This window comes from Papaver somniferum, chromosome 8, assembly GCF_003573695.1.
Source record: "Papaver somniferum cultivar HN1 chromosome 8, ASM357369v1, whole genome shotgun sequence".
In the NCBI taxonomy this organism is placed as follows: Eukaryota; Viridiplantae; Streptophyta; class Magnoliopsida; order Ranunculales; family Papaveraceae; genus Papaver; species Papaver somniferum.
Genome location: NC_039365.1, coordinates 24,203,598 through 24,230,748, shown reverse-complemented (window position 1 = coordinate 24,230,748; position 27,151 = coordinate 24,203,598).

The window sequence follows — 27,151 nt, the reverse complement described above, 5'->3', positions numbered from 1 at the left end:
AATCTTTTTCTTTATAGAGTAGTCTTTTTCTTTTATTTTTTTTATCTCTGGTAGACCCTTTGTAAATTCTCTAATATATGAAATTCTTCTTCTAAAAAATGGTCTCTAAGGCCGAGTTCCGAACGATTAGTGGCTACTTGCTAAATGACCTCGGCGATTTTCAACTCCAAGCCAATTCCGAGTCCAAGCGATTAAATCAGCTGAGTTGTCCGATTTTAAGTGATTTTTTAGCCAATTCAAAGACGTTTTTTTTAGTTACTTTAATAATTTATGTAGAGTTTTTAGTGTACTGATACTGCTCAATCACTATTACATGATATATTAAAATTTTGATTTTAAAATTTTTCAGTGCATATGGTGGCTGCGAATTAGATTACGGTTGTAGTATTTTATTGAAGGTAAACTTTTCTAATTAGATTATAGTCGCAGTGATGGTAGATTTTTGGGTCAACAACGACAAATATGTATGTGAAATGTGTTTAGCTCTCACACTATGTACAAAACAATCAATATCTTTAGGGGAAAAACTAAGAGAAGACCAAGAAAATGAGAAATGGGAAGAGGGATTGTATTGATAGGCAGAAGTCATATTACATAGCATAGTATCCTTTATATACAACCATGGGAAAACCCTAACTACTTAGTTGGGCCGCACATATATGGGTCATAGCTCCTACAACACTTCCCCTTATGCGGTCCAATAGAACTTCATACGCAGTGCTTCACATATAGTGCTTCGAATGTAGTTCTTCAAAGGTCGTCCTCTCCTTGGTGACTTGTGACGAAATCAATTGCCTCATTAAAACCTTGACAAAGAAAAACTCAGTAGGATAAAATCTTGGTAAAATTCTTCACATGTAGTACTTCACATGTTCTCACGTACTTTACATGTAGTTCATCACATGCAATACGATCTTCAAAGATCGATGATCTAAGTTAAATGCCTCGCTAAAACTTTGTCAGGAAAACCCATAGGGACAAAACCTGAACTAAAGAAAAGAGTACAATATTAATAAAACCTAGAACATAGTTGGATGCGTATATGTTGCCTCATTAAAACCTTGACAAGGAAAACCCAGTGGGATAAACCTTGATGAAGGGAAAAGAGTACAACCTGACAGATGCAAGTAAAGGTGATCCGTTGAAGTTGACTAGATGTTTCACAAATTCTAAGGCGGAAAATCCTCGTGGGAAAGACAATATCCTTAATTAGCTGGGAAATTACATTCCCGGTGTTTGTTGTTGTCTCATTAAAAACCTTGCCGAGTAACAAAACCCTGTAGGAAAATGTAACCTCGGTGAAGGAAAATAGTTCAACACACCATTAGATCCCCCCCCCCCCCTGATGTCAGACAATTTTCATTAGTCTAATGTAGTCAAAAGGAGTTTATCACACTTTACTTTGGTGACTTGAATGTTTATAAGACCATGTTGTTAATTCTGGAAGTTACGTTTCTTAACATACTATCACGTTTCATTTCTTTGATTCAGAAATTTTCAGTAATATCAACACGATCTTTATGTCTTAGACGTTTAACATACTTGATGTTTTTAGTGTTGTCTCGCTAAAAACCTTTTCGAGTAACAAAACCCTTTGGGAAAAACTATTCTCGATCGAAGGGAAAAATAGTATAACACAACTTCAATTTCGAAGTAAAATATGTCGACATCATATCCTTGGATCCTCCCCCTGATGTCGGCATCTCCCCCTGATTACTTTCAGAGTTGTTCTAGACAGTTCTTTTAGTCATGTACTTTTCGAAACTGAATATCAGTAATGAATTAGAAAATAGTCTACCATATCTCCCCCTTATTACTTTCGTTGGAGAAGAGATTATTTTTCTTTCATAATAAACAACCTTTGGATTGCACTTTCGTTAGCATTCCTTTTTATGTGTTTGTGGGGATAATACAAGTTTATGTCAGTGGTTACCTTTAAGTACATGATTACATTCACTATAACATTCCAATGACGTTGCGTTGGCGCTGAGCTATATTTATCTAGCAAGTTCATTGAGGATGTAACATTTGATCGAGTATATTATGCTAAGTACAATAATGCGTCCATTATACTTAGATAAGGAAAGTTCATCTTCCGACACAATTTCGTCATCTTCCTTTAGACGAATTGGTCATTTATGTACATTTGAAACTCGAATAATCATGGGAGTGCTAGCAGGATGCATATACTTGTTAAATTGCCTGATAATGGAATATGCAAACTGGTGGAATAATATACCACAAGCTCGGTCTTCTAGTTCAGAACATAGATAAGATTGAGATTTCCCAGGATTTTCATCTCAAATTCAGATTTTAAATAGCTTGTAAGATCTCTTATTTCATTAAGAGTACTTATCATGTCCATACCGTCGACATAGATAGCTATAATTCTGAATCAGGAACTTATTTAATACGTATGGCACAAAACCTTACTTGTTTATCCCTTCCCAATCATATAGTCACTTAAACGGGTATATTTACATCCGCCTGATTGTTTAAATCAATAAGTGAGTGTTCTAGTGTAACTGCAAACACACTCCATGGTTTATAGAGTCATTCGAATTGGGAAGAAAAAGTCCATCATGCACTTTTGCAAATATCTTTGAGTCTTAATATCTAGAGATATAACCACATCTACTTTGTTTCAAGTTCTTTTGAAAACTACCAAGCAAACTAATTAAATGAACATTATGATGTTCAAAAGAATAAGCGATCCAGGGGTTTGTGAGAAACCTCACACCACAAGGTGATTCTTTATACTTTTGTTTGAGGGTGAAAACGATTTCTACTGATTTTGGTAATTTCGGGTGTGTGGGTGAGAAACGGGTTTAAACCCTAAACAATGTACTGCAAGGGAGTACTTTAGATTCGAGAGATCAATCTGTACAAATCCGGTATAAACCAAGAAATGGCCGTTCTAGACATGCTTCAGTCACAAAGTGAAGGAGAAGGGTTGGTTTTGGGGAGGGAAGCGAAGAGAGTGTTGAGACCAGAATAGTTGATTCTGGAAGAGTAGTTGTTTCACGACTTGTATCAGAAAGTGTGAAGCTAACAGATGGAAATCTAGCAAATATTTTCTGAGTGTTGTATCCTCCTGACCTGAACTTGTCATTCGGTGGAAATAGGTAAGACCTATTTATACAAGTCGAAGTGAAACGTACTCTGGTCTCGTAAGAAATAAAAAACGGATGAGTAAATGGGAGGAGGTGGTAACCGGTAATGCCTGAAATTGATGTTCCATAAAAGAAAGCGTTTCACCATTACTCCCTGTATTTACTAACCGCCTCATCCTTATGAAACTGTCTTATAACGGGCGTAGTGTACGCCGCACGCTGTAAACCGCCGAACCAATACCCAATGAGCATCCCCCAGTTTGTGACATGTGTTGATGTCTCGAGTGTTTTCTTGGAAAACATGTAGCATGTTGTTGTTCGGCAAATTGAGCTTGGGAGACTTGCCGGCTCCGTGATGACTTTCAAGGGTCGAGATTTTGCATCTTGAGAGGAAGGGTAGTCGTTGATTATTGCAACCCTTCGTTTGGTATCTAGTGGCGTGAAATCATGGCCGGTACGTCTTTAATATGGCCTAGTTTTGGCGCGTCAAAAAGTTAGGGTTTTGGCTTTATTTGGGCGCGACCAAACTTGGGCTTGGCATCGGGCCAAAGGTTGCCATGCGTTAGCTGGTTGTGCTCTGGGCTTTTGGTTTTAGAAACTGGGCTTGGTTACTGAGGACTGGGCCTTAGGCTTCACTGAAGTGAATTGGGCTCAGTTGGATTGGCCTTTGCTTGGCTGCAGGAGTAGCAAGTCTGCACAGCAGCAGCAGCAGCAGGAACTGGACTTGGCTTGGCAGGAGAAGAAGTGGCAGGGTAGCAGCAACAGAACAAGAGCTGCACAGCAAGGCCAAGGAAGGCAGCAGCAACAGAGTTGCAGCAAGCCAAGTGCAGTAACAAGAAAAGAAGTAGCAGCAACACAAGTGCTGCACAGCAGCACAAGGCCAAGAGAAAAAAAAGGAAGCAATTAACAGGAAAAGAAATAGCAGCAGGGGAAACAAATAATGCAAAGCAATGGAAGAACTAAACAGCAAAAACAAAACAAAATGGAGCAAAGAGAAAATGACACAAAGGCAATTAGCCTAAGGCAGGGGAGATGGTTAAGCTAACATGGAGCTAAACTAAGGCACTCTTTTAGAGTGGGAAGAGAGCTAGCTTGCTCATTGTCACTAGTGAGCACTAGTTTCTCCCCACTACTCAATTAACACTATGCAGCAAAGTTTAATCTAACACTCCATTTAACAGAACTAACTGAACTAACAATGAACAACACCTAAACAGGACACATGTTAACAGGAGATGAAAATAAAAACATTAACAGAAACATCACACTAAACAGAAATTAACAGAACATGAACATTAAACAAGCAGCAAATTGAACTAAAAACATTAAGCATAACAAGTGAACTGTAATTGAGCTTGTAAATTGAAAATTAACAGGACATGAGAGTCCTGGATGTAGGCTAGTCCAAACATACATAACAATTAACACAAACATTAACAATAAACACAAACATAACAATTAACAGGACATGAAAGTCCTGGATGCTGGCTATTCCAAGCATAGTTTCTAACACAACCCATAGTCCCAATTTATACCCAATTACATCATTAGGGTTTTCCCCAATTTTCCCCCAAATTCAGTGAAATTAGGTTTTGCAAATTACCTAATTTTATGGCACAATTCCTCCCATGTGCGACGACCCATTCTTCCTCTGACGCTCCTGCTGCTATCCACGCCTCCAATTGCTTCATCTATCAATCTAATTCACCAAATCCAATCCTAACAGTGAAGAGGATGGTGGAGTTGTTGAAATAGAGTAATAGGTGATAGGGGTGATGATAGTAGTGATGGGTTGTGGTTGTTGTGGAGAGTTGGTGGTTTGGTGGCTGTTGCAGGAGTGGTGGTGATGATGGTGGTGCGGCAGGGAAGGAGGTGGTTCTGCAGAGAGGGGGGTGATGGTGGTAGATGGGTTCGATAGAATGGGAGAAGGGGGTTGTTTGGTTAGGTGGTAGGGCCGGGTGATAGAGTGTTGAGCGAATCCATCTAGTCTTGATGTTCGTGATATGGGCCGCGAGATGCGAAGCTGGTAGGTGAATCAGACGGTGATGCGGAGTGAAGCTTGTAGCGACCGCTAGATTTTTTGATACAACGAAATCAACGATGCCAGATGGAGTTAGGTGTTGTAGTGTTGTAGGCGGAGATATCAAACTTTGATGCACAGCAATGGAGCGACGTGGATTCAACTACCATCTAATCTGAAGGCTTGGAATTTCAGCGCGTGGTGCTTGGCAGAGACTTCAGATTTTGATGCCCTATGCAGGAGCGACCGTCGGATGCTTCTGAAACTGATCTGATGGCTGAGAACGGAGGCGCTTTGTGTGTAGAAAAAGAGGTTGTGCGCACCATTCTTCGCGGCTTCCTTGCGTAATTTCTCCCGGCTTTTCACTACTTTTCTGCTCTTTTCGCTCCGCGACTCTCCGAACTTTATTTATTACCTAAAAATGCAAAATTAAGTAAGAAAAATATTTATTCTTGAAAACAATGAAAATACAGAATATGGGGATAAAATGTAGAATTAATGCATAAAAGATGAGTTAAATGCCAACAAAAAGGGATAGATAATACAATATTTGGCACTCATCAAATACCCCAAACCTGAATTTTACTTGTCCTCAAGTAAAACAAAACTAAGGAAATCTAACTATACCACTGTCGCTGGTCTTTCGAATGCATTTAGCGTATGCACTAAGCCTTTTAAACCACTAAGTGTCCCTAGTGGACGAGTTGAAGTCTCGTGAAGGTTTACCAGAGGTGTGCCTACAAAACCTAAGGACAAAATATAAGCTCATATTCCATCAAATGTGACATGTGCAAAACAGTTTAAGCTCACAGCAAATGGAGATGTCAATCTAGCTATCGAAGGCACAATCCTAGCACTGATAACAAATAAAGCATGTGATAAGAGTGTAAATGTATCTACACATGTGTAAAGAAGATCTGAAGTTATGACTACTAATCACCAAGAGATAGTTTCTCAGGCTAAGACTGAGGTCGAAATCTAGCTAGCTGTCCGGACTTTACGAGAATTGTGAATGAGTTGGAGGTATTTCACAATTACTCGCGTTGTACATCAATGGCATACACCCTCCTTGCTTACAACAATAAAACAACAAAATGACTATTTACATGACTCTTATTTACATTGACAATTCTCTTTTATTTTTGGAACAAGAGATGATGGAATTGATAAATACTTGATTTTTTTTTTTTTTTTTTTTTTTTTTTGTATTTTTCTGATATTTTTTCTGAATATATACATCGTTTTTTTTTTTTTTTTTTTTTTTTTTTTTTTTTTTTTAAGAACAAAGAAACACTTTTGATACATATACAAAAGGAAACAAAAATTACATGACACTTTGCAAGAGGTAGCCCTTTTTGATGCACCCAGTTAAATTCGATGGTTGTCTTTCTTAATGTAACCTCCACCTTCTATCCCAACCAACCAAAGAACAAGCTAGTCAAGTTTCGTTCAGTATTCTAAAGTGATTGGCAATCGTAACTTCCTATCCAACACCTTGAAGATCGAGGCCATACATTATTGGTAGATCGTGCGCGTGCAAATTTCTTATCACTATGTGAATTGTGCTAGAATTAGGGTGCCTAAATATCTAGACTAAGACTCCTAATAAAATACATATTTGCACAAGAGTCAACATTTCAAGGTAAATGAGCTCCATTTTTATGATTTTTTTCATTTTTTTAATTTTTTTGAATTTTGATTTTTCAATTTTTTTTGGAATTTTTCAATTTTTCAAAAAGAAGAAGGAGTTCGTTTCAATTATAGCAAATTATCAAAGTATCTACTCTATACCCCCAAACCTAAACTAAACATTGTCCTCAATGTTTCAAATATGGAAAGGATTAAAATGCAACATATGGAAAGGGACATGCTGAGTAGAGTAAAAGGAGAGAGAATACCCGATTTCGGCGAAAGCAGAATTAAAACTCCGTTATCCAAGGCAAAACTCCAACATATTCGGAGTCACAATGGATGAGCACAAATATATACAAAAGGAATTTTAACTAAGAAAATTTGGTTTTTTAATGGGATTGGACTTTTGGGAAAAATTTGGTTTTGTTGGGAAAAAAAAAATTTTGGTTTTGATGGGAAAACGAAAGAGAAAATTTGGTTTAAATGGGAGCAAAGTAGAAATTTGGTTTAAAATTGGGAGCAAAAGAATTTTTTTTTTTTTTTTTTTTTTTTAAAAAAAAACAGGGAAAAAATAGAGTTTTTTTTTTTTTTTTTTTTTTTTTTTTTTTAAGAAAGAAATAAAATTTGGTTTTTGAAAGGGAGCACGCCCACTGTTGGTCCTCTAATGGAAGGAAGGCTGCGGCCCACGAACACTAAGTTTTAATTTTGAAAGTTTAATTTGGCCCAGTTGGTTAAGGCCCGACGTTTGTTTTAAAACTTGGTTTCGAGGTCCACTCTTGAGTGGAAGCAAGCCCACAATCGGTTACAAGCTCAGCTGGGTTTAAACCCAGAGTCCAAAATACAAGTCCAATGAAAGAATTTAAACAAGCCCACAAATTAAACAAACAGGCCCACAAATAATTATTACAAACCCAACAGAAAATAAGAGAAGCCCAAAAATTGGCTTTAATATTACAAGCCCACAATTAAAAAATTGGAAGCCCACAATTCGGGTTCTCTTAAATGGGTTACCTTTTAAGCACAACCCAGCTGCTCTGATATTGTTGCAAAAACCCAGTTGGGCTTTGGTTCTTTTCCTTGGTGGCGTCCCAGCAGAGGAAAACAGGTTCAGAACAGCAGGTCCAACAGCAAATGAAGTGAAGCAGATGCAGATGCAAATGCTATGCAGTGAAATGCAAAATAGCTAATAAAACAACAAGAAAACACAGCACCAATCCCCGGCAGCGGCGCCAAAAACTTGGTAGGCCCGAAGGGGTGTATAAAATTAAGCGCAAGAAAACGGGGGCCTACAGTAATACCGCAAGTGCACGGTCGTCGGTTGTAGCTCGTGCAAGTACGGGTCGATCCACAGAGATCGGGTGTGTTTTGGAAGTGATTTAGCTAATTGGGTTCCTAGATTTGCTTTGGGCTTAGAAGCCTTTTGGGACTGTTGGGCTTAAAGTACTAATGGGTTTGTTCACAATAAAGGAACTGAGCTTGGGCTCAGTTGGACTTTGGACTCAGTTGGCCTTGGACCTTACAGTGAGTTCAGGTTTTTGGGTTAAGCCCACAATTAATTGAATTGGGCTTTAGCTCTAACCTATCAATACACTAGGCTTTGGCCTTAATGAAATTGGGCTTTGGTTTTGGTCTTCTGATGAGCCCAAGTTGTGCTCTGGGCTTTTGGTTTTAGAAACTGGGCTTGGTTACTGAGGACTGGGCCTTAGGCTTCACTGAAGTGAATTGGGCTCAGTTGGATTGGCCTTTGCTTGGCTGCAGGAGTAGCAAGTCTGCACAGCAGCAGCAGCAGCAGGAACTGGACTTGGCTTGGCAGGAGAAGAAGTGGCAGGGTAGCAGCAACAGAACAAGAGCTGCACAGCAAGGCCAAGGAAGGCAGCAGCAACAGAGTTGCAGCAAGCCAAGTGCAGTAACAAGAAAAGAAGTAGCAGCAGCACAAGTGCTGCACAGCAGCACAAGGCCAAGAGAAAAAAAAGGAAGCAATTAACAGGAAAAGAAATAGCAGCAGGGGAAACAAATAATGCAAAGCAATGGAAGAACTAAACAGCAAAAACAAAACAAAATGGAGCAAAGAGAAAATGACACAAAGGCAATTAGCCTAAGGCAGGGGAGATGGTTAAGCTAACATGGAGCTAAACTAAGGCACTCTTTTAGAGTGGGAAGAGAGCTAGCTTGCTCATTGTCACTAGTGAGCACTAGTTTCTCCCCACTACTCAATTAACACTATGCAGCAAAGTTTAATCTAACACTCCATTTAACAGAACTAACTGAACTAACAATGAACAACACCTAAACAGGACACATGTTAACAGGAGATGAAAATAAAAACATTAACAGAAACATCACACTAAACAGAAATTAACAGAACATGAACATTAAACAAGCAGCAAATTGAACTAAAAACATTAAGCATAACAAGTGAACTGTAATTGTGCTTGTAAATTGAAAATTAACAGGACATGAGAGTCCTGGATGTAGGCTAGTCCAAACATACATAACAATTAACACAAACATTAACAAAAACACAAACATAACAATTAACAGGACATGAAAGTCCTGGATGCTGGCTATTCCAAGCATAGTTTCTAACACAACCCATAGTCCCAATTTATACCCAATTACATCATTAGGGTTTTCCCCAATTTTCCCCCAAATTCAGTGAAATTAGGTTTTGCAAATTACCTAATTTTATGGCACATTCCTCCCATGTGCGACGACCCATTCTTCCTCTGACGCTCCTGCTGCTATCCACGCCTCCAATTGCTTCATCTATCAATCTAATTCACCAAATCCAATCCTAACAGTGAAGAGGATGGTGGAGTTGTTGAAATAGAGTAATAGGTGATAGGGGTGATGATAGTAGTGATGGGTTGTGGTTGTTGTGGAGAGTTGGTGGTTTGGTGGCTGTTGCAGGAGTGGTGGTGATGATGGTGGTGCGGCAGGGAAGGAGGTGGTTCTGCAGAGAGGGGGGTGATGGTGGTAGATGGGTTCGATAGAATGGGAGAAGGGGGTTGTTTGGTTAGGTGGTAGGGCTCGGGTGATAGAGTGTTGAGCGAATCCATCTAGTCTTGATGTTTCGTGAGATGGGCCGCGAGATGCGAAGCTGGTAGGTGAATCAGACGGTGATGCGGAGTGAAGCTTGTAGCGACCGCTAGATTTTTGATACAACGAAATCAACGATGCCAGATGGAGTTAGGTGTTGTAGTGTTAGGCGGAGATATCAAACTTTGATGCACAGCAATGGAGCGACCGTTGGATTCAACTACCATCTAATCTGAAGGCTTGGAATTTCAGCGCTGTGGTGCTTGGCAGAGACTTCAGATTTTGATGCCCTATGCAGGAGCGACCGTCGGATGCTTCTGAGAACTGATCTGATGGCTGAGAACGGAGGCGCTTTTGTGTGTAGAAAATGAGGTTGTGCGCACCATTCTTCGCGGCTTCCTTGCGTAATTTCTCCCGGCTTTTCACTACTTTTCTGCTCTTTTCGCTCCGCGACTCATCCGAACTTTATTTATTACCTAAAAATGCAAAATTAAGTAAGAAAAATATTTATTCTTGAAAACAATGAAAATACAGAATATGGGATAAAATGTAGAATTAATGCATAAAAGATGAGTTAAATGCCAACAAAAAGGGATAGATAAATACAATATTTGGCACTCATCAAATACCCCCAAACCTGAATTTTACTTGTCCTCAAGTAAAACAAAACTAAGGAAATCCTAACTATACCACTGTCGCTGGTCTTTCGAATGCATTTAGCGTATGCACTAAGCCTTTTAAACCACTAAGTGTCCCTAGTGGACGAGTTGAAGTCTCGTGAAGGTTTACCAGAGGTGTGCCTACAAAACCTAAGGACAAAATATAAGCTCATATTCCATCAAATGTGACATGTGCAAAACAGTTTAAGCTCACAGCAAAATGGAGATGTCAATCTAGCTATCGAAGGCACAATCCTAGCACTGATAACAAATAAAGACATGTGATAAGAGTGTAAAGTGTATCTACACATGTGTAAAGAAAGATCTGAAGTTATGACTACTAATCACCAAGAGATAGTTTCTCAGGCTAAGAACTGAGGTCGAAATCTAGCTAGCTGTCCGGACTTTACGAGAATTGTGAATGAGTTGGAGGTATTTCACAATTACTCGCGTTGTACATCAATGGCATACACCCTCCTTGCTTACAACAATAAAACAACAAAATGACTATTTACATGACTCTTATTTACATTGACAATTCTCTTTTATTTTTGGAACAAGAGATGATGGAATTGATAAATACTTGATTTTTTTTTTTTTTTTTTTTTTTTGTATTTTTCTGATATTTTTTCTGAATATATACATCGTTTTTTTTTTTTTTTTTTTTTTTTTTTTTTTTTTTAAGAACAAAGAAACACTTTTGATACATATACAAAAGGAAACAAAAATTACATGACACTTTGCAAGAGGTAGCCCTTTTTGATGCACCCAGTTAAATTCGATGGTTGTCTTTCTTAATGTAACCTCCACCTTCTATCCCAACCAACCAAAGAACAAGCTAGTCAAGTTTCGTTCAGTATTCTAAAGTGATTGGCAATCGTAACTTCCTATCCAACACCTTGAAGATCGAGGCCATACATGTATTGGTAGATCGTGCGCGTGCAAATTTCTTATCACTATGTGAATTGTGCTAGAATTAGGGTGCCTAAATATCTAGACTAAGACTCCTAATAAAAATACATATTTGCACAAGAGTCAACATTTCAAGGTAAATGAGCTCCATTTTTATGATTTTTTTCATTTTTTTAATTTTTTTGAATTTTGATTTTTCAATTTTTTTTGGAATTTTTCAATTTTTTCAAAAAGAAGAAGGAGTTCGTTTTCAATTATAGCAAATTATCAAAGTATCTACTCTATACCCCCAAACCTAAACTAAACATTGTCCTCAATGTTTCAAAATATGGAAAGGATTAAAATGCAACATATGGAAAGGGACATGCTGAGTAGAGTAAAAGGAGAGAGAATACCCGATTTCGGCGAAAGCAGAATTAAAACTCCGTTATCCAAGGCAAAACTCCAACATATTCGGAGTCACAATGGATGAGCACAAAATATATACAAAAGGAATTTTAACTAAGAAAATTTGGTTTTTAATGGGATTGGACTTTTTGGGAAAAATTTGGTTTTGTTGGGAAAAAGAAAAATTTTGGTTTTGATGGGAAAACGAAAGAGAAAATTTGGTTTAAAAATGGGAGCAAAGTAGAAATTTGGTTTTAAAAATTGGGAGCAAAAGAATTTTTTTTTTTTTTTTTTTTTTTGAACAGGAAAAAAATAAAGTTAATTTTTTTTTTTTTTTTTAAAACAGGGAAAAAAATAGAGTTTTTTTTTTTTTTTTTTTTTTTTTTTTTTTTTAAGAAAGAAAATAAAATTTGGTTTTTGAAATGGGAGCACGCCCACTGTTGGTCCTCTAATGGAAGGAAGGCTGCGGCCCACGAAACACTAAGTTTTAATTTTGAAAGTTTAATTTGGCCCAGTTGGTTAAGGCCCGACGTTTGTTTTAAAACTTTGGTTTCGAGGTCCACTCTTGAGTGGAAGCAAGCCCACAATCGGTTACAAGCTCAGCTGGGTTTAAACCCAGAGTCCAAAATACAAGTCCAATGAAAGAATTTAAACAAGCCCACAAATTAAACAAACAGGCCCACAAATAAATTATTACAAACCCAACAGAAAATAAGAGAAGCCCAAAAATTGGCTTTAATATTACAAGCCCACAATTAAAAAATTGGAAGCCCACAATTCGGGTTCTCTTAAATGGGTTACCTTTTAAGCACAACCCAGCTGCTCTGATATTGTTGCAAAAACCCAGTTGGGCTTTGGTTCTTTTCCTTGGTGGCGTCCCAGCAGAGGAAAACAGGTTCAGAACAGCAGGTCCAACAGCAAATGAAGTGAAGCAGATGCAGATGCAAATGCTATGCAGTGAAATGCAAAAATAGCTAATAAAACAACAAGAAAACACAGCACCAATCCCCGGCAGCGGCGCCAAAAACTTGGTAGGCCCGAAGGGGTGTATAAAATTAAGCGCAAGAAAACGGGGGCCTACAGTAATACCGCAAGTGCACGGTCGTCGGTTGTAGCTCGTGCAAGTACGGGTCGATCCACAGAGATCGGGTGTGTTTTGGAAGTGATTTAGCTAATTGGGTTCCTAGATTTGCTTTGGGCTTAGAAGCCTTTTGGGACTGTTGGGCTTAAAGTACTAATGGGTTTGTTCACAATAAAAGGAACTGAGCTTGGGCTCAGTTGGACTTTGGACTCAGTTGGCCTTGGACCTTACAGTGAGTTCAGGTTTTTGGGTTAAGCCCACAATTAATTGAATTGGGCTTTAGCTCTAACCTATCAATACACTAGGCTTTGGCCTTAATGAAATTGGGCTTTGGTTTTGGTCTTCTGATGAGCCCAAGTTGTGCTCTGGGCTTTTGGTTTTAGAAACTGGGCTTGGTTACTGAGGACTGGGCCTTAGGCTTCACTGAAGTGAATTGGGCTCAGTTGGATTGGCCTTTGCTTGGCTGCAGGAGTAGCAAGTCTGCACAGCAGCAGCAGCAGCAGGAACTGGACTTGGCTTGGCAGGAGAAGAAGTGGCAGGGTAGCAGCAACAGAACAAGAGCTGCACAGCAAGGCCAAGGAAGGCAGCAGCAACAGAGTTGCAGCAAGCCAAGTGCAGTAACAAGAAAAGAAGTAGCAGCAACAAGTGCTGCACAGCAGCACAAGGCCAAGAGAAAAAAAAGGAAGCAATTAACAGGAAAAGAAATAGCAGCAGGGGAAACAAATAATGCAAAGCAATGGAAGAACTAAACAGCAAAAACAAAACAAAATGGAGCAAAGAGAAAATGACACAAAGGCAATTAGCCTAAGGCAGGGGAGATGGTTAAGCTAACATGGAGCTAAACTAAGGCACTCTTTTAGAGTGGGAAGAGAGCTAGCTTGCTCATTGTCACTAGTGAGCACTAGTTTCTCCCCACTACTCAATTAACACTATGCAGCAAAGTTTAATCTAACACTCCATTTAACAGAACTAACTGAACTAACAATGAACAACACCTAAACAGGACACATGTTAACAGGAGATGAAAATAAAAACATTAACAGAAACATCACACTAAACAGAAATTAACAGAACATGAACATTAAACAAGCAGCAAATTGAACTAAAAACATTAAGCATAACAAGTGAACTGTAATTGAGCTTGTAAATTGAAAATTAACAGGACATGAGAGTCCTGGATGTAGGCTAGTCCAAACATACATAACAATTAACACAAACATTAACAATAAACACAAACATAACAATTAACAGGACATGAAAGTCCTGGATGCTGGCTATTCCAAGCATAGTTTCTAACACAACCCATAGTCCCAATTTATACCCAATTACATCATTAGGGTTTTCCCCAAATTCAGTGAAATTAGGTTTTGCAAATTACCTAATTTTATGGCACAATTCCTCCCATGTGCGACGACCCATTCTTCCTCTGACGCTCCTGCTGCTATCCACGCCTCCAATTGCTTCATCTATCAATCTAATTCACCAAATCCAATCCTAACAGTGAAGAGGATGGTGGAGTTGTTGAAATAGAGTAATAGGTGATAGGGGTGATGATAGTAGTGATGGGTTGTGGTTGTTGTGGAGAGTTGGTGGTTTGGTGGCTGTTGCAGGAGTGGTGGTGATGATGGTGGTGCGGCAGGGAAGGAGGTGGTTCTGCAGAGAGGGGGGTGATGGTGGTAGATGGGTTCGATAGAATGGGAGAAGGGGGTTGTTTGGTTAGGTGGTAGGGCTCGGGTGATAGAGTGTTGAGCGAATCCATCTAGTCTTGATGTTTCGTGATATGGGCCGCGAGATGCGAAGCTGGTAGGTGAATCAGACGGTGATGCGGAGTGAAGCTTGTAGCGACCGCTAGATTTTTTGATACAACGAAATCAACGATGCCAGATGGAGTTAGGTGTTGTAGTGTTAGGCGGAGACATCAAACTTTGATGCACAGCAATGGAGCGACCGTTGGATTCAACTACCATCTAATCTGAAGGCTTGGAATTTCAGCGCTGTGGTGCTTGGCAGAGACTTCAGATTTTGATGCCCTATGCAGGAGCGACCGTCGGATGCTTCTGAGAACTGATCTGATGGCTGAGAACGGAGGCGCTTTTGTGTGTAGAAAATGAGGTTGTGCGCACCATTCTTCGCGGCTTCCTTGCGTAATTTCTCCCGGCTTTTCACTACTTTTCTGCTCTTTTCGCTCCGCGACTCATCCGAACTTTATTTATTACCTAAAAATGCAAAATTAAGTAAGAAAAATATTTATTCTTGAAAACAATGAAAATACAGAATATGGGATAAAATGTAGAATTAATGCATAAAAGATGAGTTAAATGCCAACAAAAAGGGATAGATAAATACAATATTTGGCACTCATCAGTTGGCATGCCTTGGCGCGGAGGTGCGGCGGGCATGGCATGCCATTGGCGCAGTGATGCGGCTGGCATGGTTGGCATGACTTGGCGCGGAGGTGCTGCCGGCATGGCATGCCATTGGCGCAGTAGTGCGGATGGCATGGTTGGCATGCCTTGGCGCGGTAGCATGATAATTAGGGTTTGGCATAGATGATGTCAGTCGGTGTTTAGGGTTCTTCCGTGGAACATGACCTATGTAAAAAAAAAGGGTACCCCGATAATTCTTATGTAGGCATGCTGATTGATTCAATAAACGTGTTAATGGTCATAGTGACGTCATGTCATACGTTCATTTTTACGGTTTTGACCCTAAGATAAAAACCACCACCAACATTAAGTCCACTGCTTATCTCGGAACAGGAGCATTGTTGCGAGGTAAGCATAAGATGGTGACAGGCGAGGACAAAAATAGAAATGACAGGTCGTGAAAAGATGGTCAAGAAAGTCCGAATAACCTTTTTCGAGAGGTAAGGAGAGTTCATGATCCTAATGTTTGGCGGCCTTGCGTAGATTCTATTTGAGGTGTAAACCGTGAAGTGCTGAGATGAAGATCATCGGCTTAGTCTGGCCATGTATCACCTTGGATGGGTTAGGGAACATCATGACGCTGGATTGGCGAGTTGTTGTTGTTGGTGTTGGCGCGGCAAGTCATGGAGCGGACGGCTTGGCATGGTGGGGCTAAGGTAATTGTGCGGATGGCTTGGCATGGTGAGGCCAAGGCAATGGCGCGGACGGCTTGGCATGGTAGGGCCAAGGAAAGGCGCGGTTTGGTGAGGCAAAGCATGTGGACGGCTTGGCGTGGTGGGGCCAATGCATGGTGCGGACGGCTTGGCATGGTGGGGCCAAGGAAATGGCGCGGTTTGGTGAGGAAAAGCATGCACTGACGGCTTGGCATGGTGATTAGTCTTCGCGGGTCTGGTTGCCTCTTTTCCTTACTTGACTCAAATAGGAAGTCCTTTCCTTATTCAAACTCCCAAGTACCACGCCTATAAAAGGGGGCCGACCTCTCCTTTTATATCACACCTTTATATATTTATTTTTATTTTGGCCGTGTGGTAACAGTAAAGCGGATGAGCGAATCCCAGGTATGTCTTCCAGCACTTCCTCTTTAACTTGTTTTTCTTGTTTTCTTGTGTTAGTGCAAACCCTAGCTGTAGACGTACCTTTTCATGAACTTGTAAAAATATTGTTCTTTTGTGTTGGTATGAATCCTAGTCGTAAATATGCTTTGCGTGAACTTGTAGTAACATTTAGGCGTGAATACCGTAGTAATGAGCTGGTAACTGTCTGTGAGTCCCTATTTCTTTGCTCATGCGCATTATGACTTTGCAAAAAATTGGTTTGCGTCCAGGATGGATCTCTTGTGTCTGATAAAATAATTTCCATGGACTTTCCCTAATAATATCTCTTCGTATTGTTCCATTGTAGTTATTTCGAAGGTGAAAGTAGCGTGAGAGAATTTCGTTAGGATTTCATTTGAGAAAAGTTCTTCCGTACCGAAAGATGTTGGTAATTCCAAGCTAAACATAGACGATGAGTTCTTTACAACATCTGCCACAATTAGGAAAAATCATCCCAAGTATGTGTGGATTCTTCTGACTGGTCCGAAAAGTGAAGGAGAGGCCCGGTCAGTTCGGCCTGGAGGTGTAATAAGGTTTTGTCTTCAAAGGAAAGAGTATTCTGCTTCTCTCATTGACTTTAAAATCTGTGTGAGTATGTTGTGTCCCTTTGAGAAATGGATGTGATTCATGGTGAGCCAGGAATGTGTAAAATCCAGTTTGACCAAGCCGCAGATTATTGATGCTGCCGCGGCTTCCGCAGTGCTTCAAATTAGGAAAGATATTCCAGGCTTGGTTGCTTTTATTTTCAGATGGTGTCCGGACACTCACACGGCCATATGAAGGTGGGATGAAATGACTATCTCTTTAGAGAGCGTGGACGTCTTGCTGAACCTTCCCGTAATAGGAAACCTCGATGTCAAGTTGTCTGCAGATGAAGAAGAAATGTGCGCCGCTCTGGTCGCGAAATCAAAAGGATTCGTTCGGAAATAAAACGAGACGAGGTACTTCTATGGCTGGTGGGTGTCTCAATGGTTTCCTTGTGAGTTGGAGCCAAATAAGAAAAAAAGTACACTTCATGTCGCAGCGTTCTTGGCTCTTTGGTTATCCAGAGATATTTTCGATGACGGCTCTAGTAAGAAGGAGATAAGACATGAACTTATCAAGTTAGCCATAAAATTGGTAAAAGGTGTCGTTCTCCCTATTGGAAGCTTATTTCTTGGTTCTCTGTATACACACTTGGATCATCTGGTCGCGGACATGTGCGCTTCAAATGGCTACATGAAAGTGGATTCGTATATTCATGCCGCCTTTCTCCAAGCATGGTTGTAGGAGCACTTCGAAAGGTATGCTCCAAAACCGTTGGTTGTACTTCCCGAGTCTTGGGATGGTTCTAGGATACTGCGCTGGTCGAATAGGCTCCCAAAGATTGGTCTGAACCTGGTTGGATTTCTTGACAACTCGCACATGGTCAATTTTCTTCCATGGGCTCCGGTGCATGCGTCCATAACTCAGATCAATACCTTTTCTCCTTCTCCGAGCATGTCTTTGTCTTCTGATAAAGAGGATATGAGTTTTGGAGAGATGGTGTTCATGCGAAGCTGCACGCCCGGTCATGTGCCGTCTTTATTTCGAGGATTTTGCAAAGCAGTTTCTTACAATATCAATAGGGCGGCTCGGCATATGGGTTTTGACCAAGGGGTCCCACTCGTTCGTCAGCCGGTTATTCCATAAGACTTGTTTCCAACTGTTCTCGATGCTGGTGTTCTTGTGTCGGGTAAAAGTCTCCCTTTTCCGCTCGGCGGAACGAAATCCATCAACAACCTCCAAATATAACATATTTTTGCAGGATGAGTTTCTCGCTATCCATGGATTCGTGAATGATGTGGTAGAAAACCGTCGCGGTAAGCCTTCTCCTGCGGTTTTAGCGGAGCACCCACTGTTGAGGGATCCTTCTTCGACCAAGAGAAAATCCGTTAGCCCGAATGTAGATAGTCCCCAAGTGAAGGAGAGAAGGTCTAAAAGACGTGCAGACGGTTTCCAGTCAGATTCGACAGCCCTACCGACTTTCAGTTCGTCTAATATGCGGGTACTATGCTTTTTATCTTGATTTTAGTTGGATCACGTATATCCTTGTTTCTTTTCTGAGTATCCGTATTTGTATCTTTCCCAGGGTCTCAGCAGCGTGAACACCTTTACCAAACTTGCAAGTAGTCAGAAAACATCGTTTCTCGAGATGGAGGGTGGTGGTGCTGAGCCTATCCATGGTGATTGGGAACCCGAGAAGGATGAAAGTTCAGAGTCCAGTGATGGCGAGAGTAGTTCTTCCGACAATAGTATTGAATCTTCCTCTAGTCGGTCTGAAAGAGAATTAGTGAGTCTCCCACATGTTTTTTCTTCTTTCCTCTTTTCCTTTCTCTTTGGAAAATATCTAATCTGTGATATCATAGGGGGAATCCATTTCTGAAGATGGCCCTAAGACGGAGACTGGCGGAGATACAACTTTGTCTCCAACTGTGACAGCCGCATCGGGCGACCTTGAAATGGATGTTGATCGAGATGAAAACGTCGTTGTGACTCAGACAATGGAGAGTACTCCAGTGGACGCAGGTGCAATTGTCGTTAGGAATCCCTTGTCGGTTGATGATGCAGTTGCGGGCGCCACTTTCAACCCTCTATATCCGGTTCCTCATCGGGATCATGTGTTGGCCGGGGGATTTAGTGTTCCAGCCAAACACGCGGCATTATACACCAGGATATGGGAAAGCTACGGAAATATCGCCACGACCAAGAAAATTACTAGTTGATTTGCTTTGGTTAAGCGTGTGGAGGAAGCTTTGTCTTCGATTGAAGACATGTGCATGTGACTGGTAATACTGTTTCTGAGGATGTAGTCTCGGGCTGGAGGTTCCATCGTGACACGTGTGTAAATTTCGAGTTCAATGTTCCTTAGTTCGTTGAAGGTTTGTCTGAGGTTGAAAAGTTGTTGGCCGAAACAGTCGAAGGTCCTTCTGTGGATATGGTGATGAAGCAGGAAGCGGAAGTCGAAAAGTTGTCCAGGAAGCTGAAGTTGAAGAGGGCGTCTCTCAGAAGCACGAAAGAGGCTTTTTCCAAGAAGAGCAAGCCATTGTTGAAAAACTTTCCTTGAATGCATTTCTGTCTTCTGAACTTCTTATTTTAGGGTTTTTTTTTAAAGGCAAATGAAATGCCTAGTTTACGGTTTTGATTTCCTGGATTTTTGGTTTGACAGACAAATATTACCTTGAGGGTTTTGGATTTTTATTTGGAACGAATTGTTTTTAGAATAACGATGCTTTTTGGTTACGATTGCGAATGGTGCAAACATCCCAGGAAAGCCACTGAATCGTGAGCATTGCTTGTCAACAGAGAGCATGAGATAAAACATAACATGGCTATTGGTTTCATCATTCCCGTGAAAACCTGAAGTAGTAAACCACATATTTTGTCTAGGCAAGACTTACTCGGTTTTTGGATCTTCTGGAGAAAAAGGAATCTCCCGGATGTAAGACCAAGTTTTGTGGGAAACATCGCCGTGACTGTGGAAAGTCCCCAGTTATTCCTTGTCGTGTTGCCGATCCCTGGGAAAATCGTTTGATTCTAGCCCCTCGGAAGTCCCAGTCGTCCCTTGCCGTGTCACGACTGGTAATCGAGCCGCCTAGTAGCTGAGTCATAGATTCCTAAACGGATCGTTTGATTTTACTTTCCTGGCATCTGGGTCGAGGTATGAGATCAAGGATTGAAAATTGACATCGTGACCGAAAGATCAACCTCCCACTATGGTCGCCAATTGTTTGATAGTGAAAACGATTTCTGCTGATTTTGATGATTTCGGGTGTGTGGGTGAGAAACGGGTTTAAACCCTAAACAACGTACTGCAAGGGAGTACTTTAGATTCGAGATATCAATCTGTACAAATCCGGCCTAAACTAACAAATGGCCGTTCGAGACTTGCTTCGGTCACAAAGTGAAGGAGAAGGGTTGGTTTTGGGGAGGGAAGTGAAGAGAGTGTTGAGACCAGAATAGTTGATTCTGGAAGAGTAGTTGTTTCACGACTTGTATCAGAAAGTGAGAAGATTACAGATGGAAAGCCAGAAAATATTTTCTGAGTGTTGTATCCTTCTGACATGAACTTGTCGTACGGTGTAAATAGGTAAGACCTATTTATACAAGTCGAAGTGAAACGTACTCTGGTCTCGTAAGAAATGTAAAACAGATGAGTAAATGGGAGGAAGTGGTAACCGGTAACGCCTGGAATTGATGCTCCATAAAAGAAAGCGTTTCACCATTACTCCCTGTATTTACTAACCTCCTCATTCTTATGACACTATCTTATAACGAGCGTAGTGTACGCCGCACGCTGTAAACCGCCAAACCAATACCCAATGAGCATCCCCCAGTTTGTGACATGTGTTGATGTCTCGAGTGTTTTCGTGGAAAACATGTAGCATGTTATTTTTCGGCAAGTTGAGCTTGGGAGACTTGCCGGCTCGGTGGTGACCTTCGACGGTCGAGATTTTGCATCTTGAGAGGAAGGGTAGCCGTAGATTATTGCAACCCTTCGTTTGAGAGACAGTGGCATGAAAGCATGGCCGGTACGGCTTTAATATGGCCTAGTTTAGGAGCGGCCAAAAGTTAGGGTTTTGGTTTTATTTGGGCGCGACCAAACTAGGGCTTGGCGTCGGGACAAAGGTTGCCATGCGTTAGCTGGTAACCTTGGACGGCTTAGATGGAAAAGTGGTCGTTGATCTTCGCAAGCCTTTGTTTTGGTAGCCACATAAGGAAGGCCGGCATGGTATGGCGCGACAAGGTGGTTGGCATGCCATTGGCACATGTGGCATGGATGGCATGCCTTGGCGCGGTTTGGGCGTGGCCAAAACAAAGGTTTTGGCATTGTGTCAAAGGTTACCATGCGTTGGTTGGCGACCTTGGACGGATAAGATTTGCATCTTAGATGAAAGGATGGCCGTTGATCGTCGCCAGCCTTTGTTTTGGTAACCACATAAGAAAGGTCGGCATGGCACATGTGGCTGGCATGCCATTGGCACATGTGGCATGGCCGGCATGCCTTGGCGCGGTTTGGGCGTGACCAAAACTAGGGTTTTGGGCCAAAGGTTACCATGCGTTGGTTGGCGACCATGGACGACTAAGATTTGCATCTTAGATGGAAGGATGGACGTTTATCGTCGCAAGCTTTTGTTTTGGTAACCGCATAGGGAAGGCCGGCATGGTATGGCGCGACAAGGTGGCTGGCATGCCATTGGCACATGTGGCATGGCCATCATTCCTTGGCGCGGTTTGGGCGTGACCAAAACTAGGGTTTTGGGCCAAAGGTTACCATGCGTTGGTTGGTGACCTTGGACGGTTGATATTTTCATCTAAGATGGAAGGGTGGCCATTGATTGTCGCACGCTTTCGTTTTGGCATCCGTGAAGGGAAGGACGGCATGGCACGACTTAGGCGCGTCAAGGTGGATGACGTGGCATGCCATTGGCACATGTGGCATGGTCGGCATGCCTTGGCGTGGTATAGGCGCGGCCAAACTAGGGTTTTGGCGTTGGGCCAAAGGTTACCATGCGTTGGTTGGTGACCTTGGACGACTGAGATTTTCATCTAAGATGGAAGGGTGGTCGTTGATTGTCGGACACCTTCGTTTTGGCAGCCATGAAGGGAAGGCCGGCATGGCATGGCTTAGGCGCGGCAAGGTGGATGGCGCGGCATGCCATTAGCACATGTGGCATGGTCGGAATGCCTTGGCGTGGTTTAGGCACATACAAACTAGGGTTTTGGCAATGGGCCAAAGGTTACCATTCGTTGGTTGGTGACCTTGGACGGCTGAGATTTGCATCTAAGATGGAAGGGTGGCCATTGATTGTCGCACGCCTTCATTTTGGTAGCCGCGAAGGGAAGGCCGGCATGGCTTAGGCGCGGCAAGGTGGATGGCGCGGCATGCCATTGGCACATGGCATGGTCGGCATGCCTTTGCGTGGTTTAGGCGCGGCCAAACTAGGGTTTTGGCGTTGGTCCAAAGGTTACCATGCGTTGGTTGGTGACCTTGGACGGCTGAGATTTGCATCTAAGATGGAAGGGTGGTCGTTGATTGTCGCACGCCTTCGTTTTGGCAGTCGTGAAGGGAAGGTCGGCATGGGATGGCTTAGGCGCGGCAAGGTGGATGGCGCGGCATGCCATTGGCACATGTGGCATGGTCGGCATGCCTTGGCGTGGTTTAGGCGCGTCCAAACTAGGGATTTGGCGTTGGGCCAAAGGTTACCATGCGTTGTTTGGCGACCTTGGACGGCTAAGATTTGCATCTAATATGGAAGTGTGGTCGTTGATCATCGCACTCCTTCTTTTTGGTAGCCGCATAGGGAAGGCCGGCATGGTATGGCGCAGCAAGGTGGTTGGCATGTCATTGGCACATGTGGTGCGGCTGGCATGGTTGGCATGCCTTGGCGCAGAGGTGCGGCTGGCATGGCATGCCATTGGCGCAGTGGTGCGGATGGCATGGTTGGCATGCCTTGGCGCGGAGGTGCGGCTGGCATGGCATGCCATTGGCGCAGTGGTGCAGCTGGCATGGTTTGCATGCCTTGGAGCGGTGGTGCGGCTGGCATGGTTGGCACGCCTTGGCGTGGTAGCACGAGAATTAGGGTTTGGCATAAATGATGTCAGTCAGTGTTAAGGGTTCTGCCGTGGAACATGACCCATGTAAAAAAAAAGGTACCTTGGTAATTCTTACGTAGGAATGCTGATTGATTCAATAAATGTGCTAATGGTCATAATGACGTCATGTCTGATGTACAGTTTTACGATTTTGACCCTAAGCTAAAAGCCACCATCAACAACTTTAAAACCTCATTCTTCTCACTATACTTTGTGACAAATTACCACATGTCCCACAGGCTTTACACTTGGTTGGTTAGCATTACCACGCCAAATACCCATATATTTGTCAAGGAACTAAGTTCTACCTGGATTGCTTAGGCCAAATATGTTCTTTAATTGAAAATAATCAAAATAAAGCATGGTTCGATCTCATTTTGCTCTACTTGTGGTGCAACTATTTATGGATTATATCATCACTGTGCACGCATGATCTTTCCATTGACTCATGTGTATTCTCACAATCCGTCAGGATTTCATTGTTCTCTAGAATCATTTAAAACTTCGGAGAGTCCTCCCGTTTGATTCATGGACATATTCAGAGACAATCTTATGAGATGATTTCAGATGATATAGTTAGTTTGTTCCTAACTCACCTATTTTCTTTCTAGGTGAGCACTGATCGAACCTAGTGGTCTCTCCATCTTTTTTAATGGAGCCACAGCCTCAACCACACTTCCATCAAGTGTAGCTGTAACACCTTAATTTACGGTGCATATCCTTTACTAAGTATTTTTAACCTTACAAGAACGTTTGCAGTTGGTATGTGTGATCTCGTCAGTTTAGCGATACGATTGTACATTCCGAAAATCGATAATCCTTTTTTCACTTCACATTTCCATTTGTGGAGTATAGGAGTTTGTATGAGACAAAATGGGAACACACCACGATATTCCCTATCGTTACCTCGGAAAATACTTTTTCATGTCTCCCCCTAATGACGGGAAGACTATCCTAGTAAATTGACTTTCCACAAATCAGCGGTTGAGAGGTCGCCTGTCAAAAGGTTCAAAAATGCGGATAATTGTTGGAAATTCTTGTCCAACATAGTCACTTAATCATTTTGATGGCCCATCATAGTACGATGTGGGGTCGTAATGGCACATATAGGGCAACCAAAAATGCGTAAGAACACAAAATGTCATGCTTATATCCAGTTACCAACTGGTAAGCAAAGAATGGTTGGCCAATTGTGGGTATAAGACGAATAAGTGAAGACGCGTGTAATATTGCATATTCCCAAAGAACTTAAAGGTAGGTTTGTACACATAACCATTCCTTAGGTACCATCTGTAACCTTTGATGATAGCCTTTGCGATACCATGGGGTATAAGATGCTCTACATTGATCCTAATAAACATGCAATAACCATCAAGTACTTTTGATGTAAATTCTCTAGCATTAAAAAGGGTGGTGAGCCTTTGCACTTTGCATTGTGTAATATATGCTAGGAGTTTCACAAAAATTAAACGCATCGTTTGTTGTGAACAATAACTGATTCAGTGCGTCGAATCATCCACCAGAGCCATAAATCACTTGAATGATCCGCATTCTGCATGGATATATGTTCACTAAAAACACTTTATTTCTTTGAAGAATGAGTTATTTACCATTTGCATCTAAGTAAAACAGGATGGTCTCAATCATGTTTTACTAAAGAAAGACTCTGTAAGATGAGTGGTGTGCTTTCTTACTTTAAAGCATAATGGGGAGAGGCAGTGGAAATCTAGTAAATTTAGAAATCACTAATTATGGTAGATGTCATAACTTCGTATTCTACTAGTACATTGTTTTGTACACTCAAATGAAGTGATGCCCGTGTTAGTACTTTCAAAACGGAACATCGTGTTACAACCAATGTGCCTTATGGTTATGTCAAAGTCTTTATAAATCAATCCCAATCAGTTCATTGTTGGGGTTAAAATGGATTCAAGCAGGAACACCCTTCCATATTCCTTCCATAATTTATAGATGCAATCAACTTCGTTCTCATTGTAAGTTTCCAAAAAGGTAGGTAATAGTTCACGAAGGAATACCTTTTGCACCTAACAAGGTGGGATTAACCTTTAGTACATACAGAGATTATGCGACTTTTAGTCTTTGTTCCATCTTGGCAACAAAATTTTGAGCAGTGCTTCATTCGATGATCCAATCATCGTAGTTACGTTATAAGGAATTAGTTCAGCAACTAATGTATATTCCTTAAATTAGTGGAAGAAAAACAACTATTAGTTAGACATTTGGGTCTTGAGAGTTTTAATAACTGGTGTGGTCTTATTACGTAACAAAAATGGGATTCAACTCAAGTACATTAGAGAATACATCTCAAGTTCTTTAGAGTATTTATGTGTTGTGTTTTCATTCCATAAGTACGGCATTGGATCTAGTTCAACTGAATAAGATAGTCAATTGGCTAGGAAAATTTCTTGTTGCCATTAAAGTTGATATGAAAATTGGTTGCTACTATGATACACACACTACATTGTATATACCAACACCTATGACCAGGTGCATTTCCAACTCTTTCGTTTATGATGGGAGCTAGAATTACATTTTAGTTGATCCCATTTTCGGTTGATACTTGTGTGTTGGCGTTATTACTACCAAAGACAAAAGTACATCTTTGTCTCATGATACATATGTCCCTCTGCACATATTTCACTATGCTAGCAAGTGGATTACATCCCACAGAACATTCACGGAAAAATATCAAGTATCCAATAATGATGCTCAAGTACTTCTAAGCCCCAAATGAATACATTGGAATTGAATTGAGTTGGTACAACCAATTGAACAAAAAAAAAACATCATTAAAATATATATAACCAATATCATATTCAAGAGAACTAAATAACATTAACCAAAATTCTTAATATATGAGATCAACAGTCATAATTTAAATTGACCGTTTATATGATGTGGACTTATCTTAAAGGGAAAAAAAACAGAACTATGCATGTTCTAAAAATAAATAAATAAGCCCAACAAGTATTTAATGTTAAAACCCACATTAACATTAGTTACATACCTCAAGTCCAGTCTTTGGTTCCATCCATATACATGCAGAACCGGAACCCACTCAAACATGCACCGTCGGCGGATACAAGAACGGAGAGAACATGATAGGGCTAACCCGGGAAAGTAACTGGGCTGGGTTGGCTGGACCGATACTGAACCAGTTTGGCCGGACCAAAACTGAACCGGATCGACTGAACCGGATCCGCTGGACCAAATTGGACCTGGGAAGGGGACCGGATCTGGGTTGGACAGGATACCACCCGGAACGGGACAGGGACTGGGACTAGATACCACCCGGAACAGGAAAAGAGATTGGACAGGACCGGGAACAGGACAGGGGATGGGACGGGGGCTCCTTTCCTCTTCTTTTCCTAGATGAACAAAACAATTGCTTTTCTTTTTTTCGACAGTCCGCGAGTTATAACCCCAAAGGTGTCACTATCCATCCACAAAAAATCCGTCGAAATAAAAGTAACACAAAACCCAAAAAAAAAACATTTTGATGAAACCAAAATTTGATGAAACCTCATAGAATTTGACGATACCAATTTTTGGTTTCATCTCAAAATTTGATGAAACCAATTTTGAAATTTAGGTTTTTGTATCAATTTTTTAAAATTTGGGGTTTTTGTATCAATTTAGTTTAAGATGAAGTTTTAATGAATCCCAACATTTAAGTGGGGTTTTTGTACCACAAGTTTGGTCACCTAGAATTTTTATGACTAGTTTTATTTTTTGGAACAGATTTCTGTTTTTTCTTGTGAACGCGAACAGACGGGATCTCGGAAAGCGAACATATTTTCTTTCATAAGATTACACACGTATATACAAATTAGTATATGTAGAATACAATCCGATCAATCCATCATAGATTTATAATCAAACCATCGACCATCATATATTTAATAGCTATAATGGGGTAAAAAAAATACAATACAATACAGTTCAATCAACCCAAAGAAAAACGGGAGAAAATAAATCCAACTTAGCTTTGACGATATCGCATAACTGTCTTGATGTAAATCAAAATCCTTAAATTTTCTTTTGTGGGCCTCTCATTGTTAATAAAAAAAATCTCCTTTGATTGATGAGAACCCAAAAAAAATAAAATTCTTTAGCGGCAGGGAAGAGCTCGTGCATGATAACGTTTTTAAG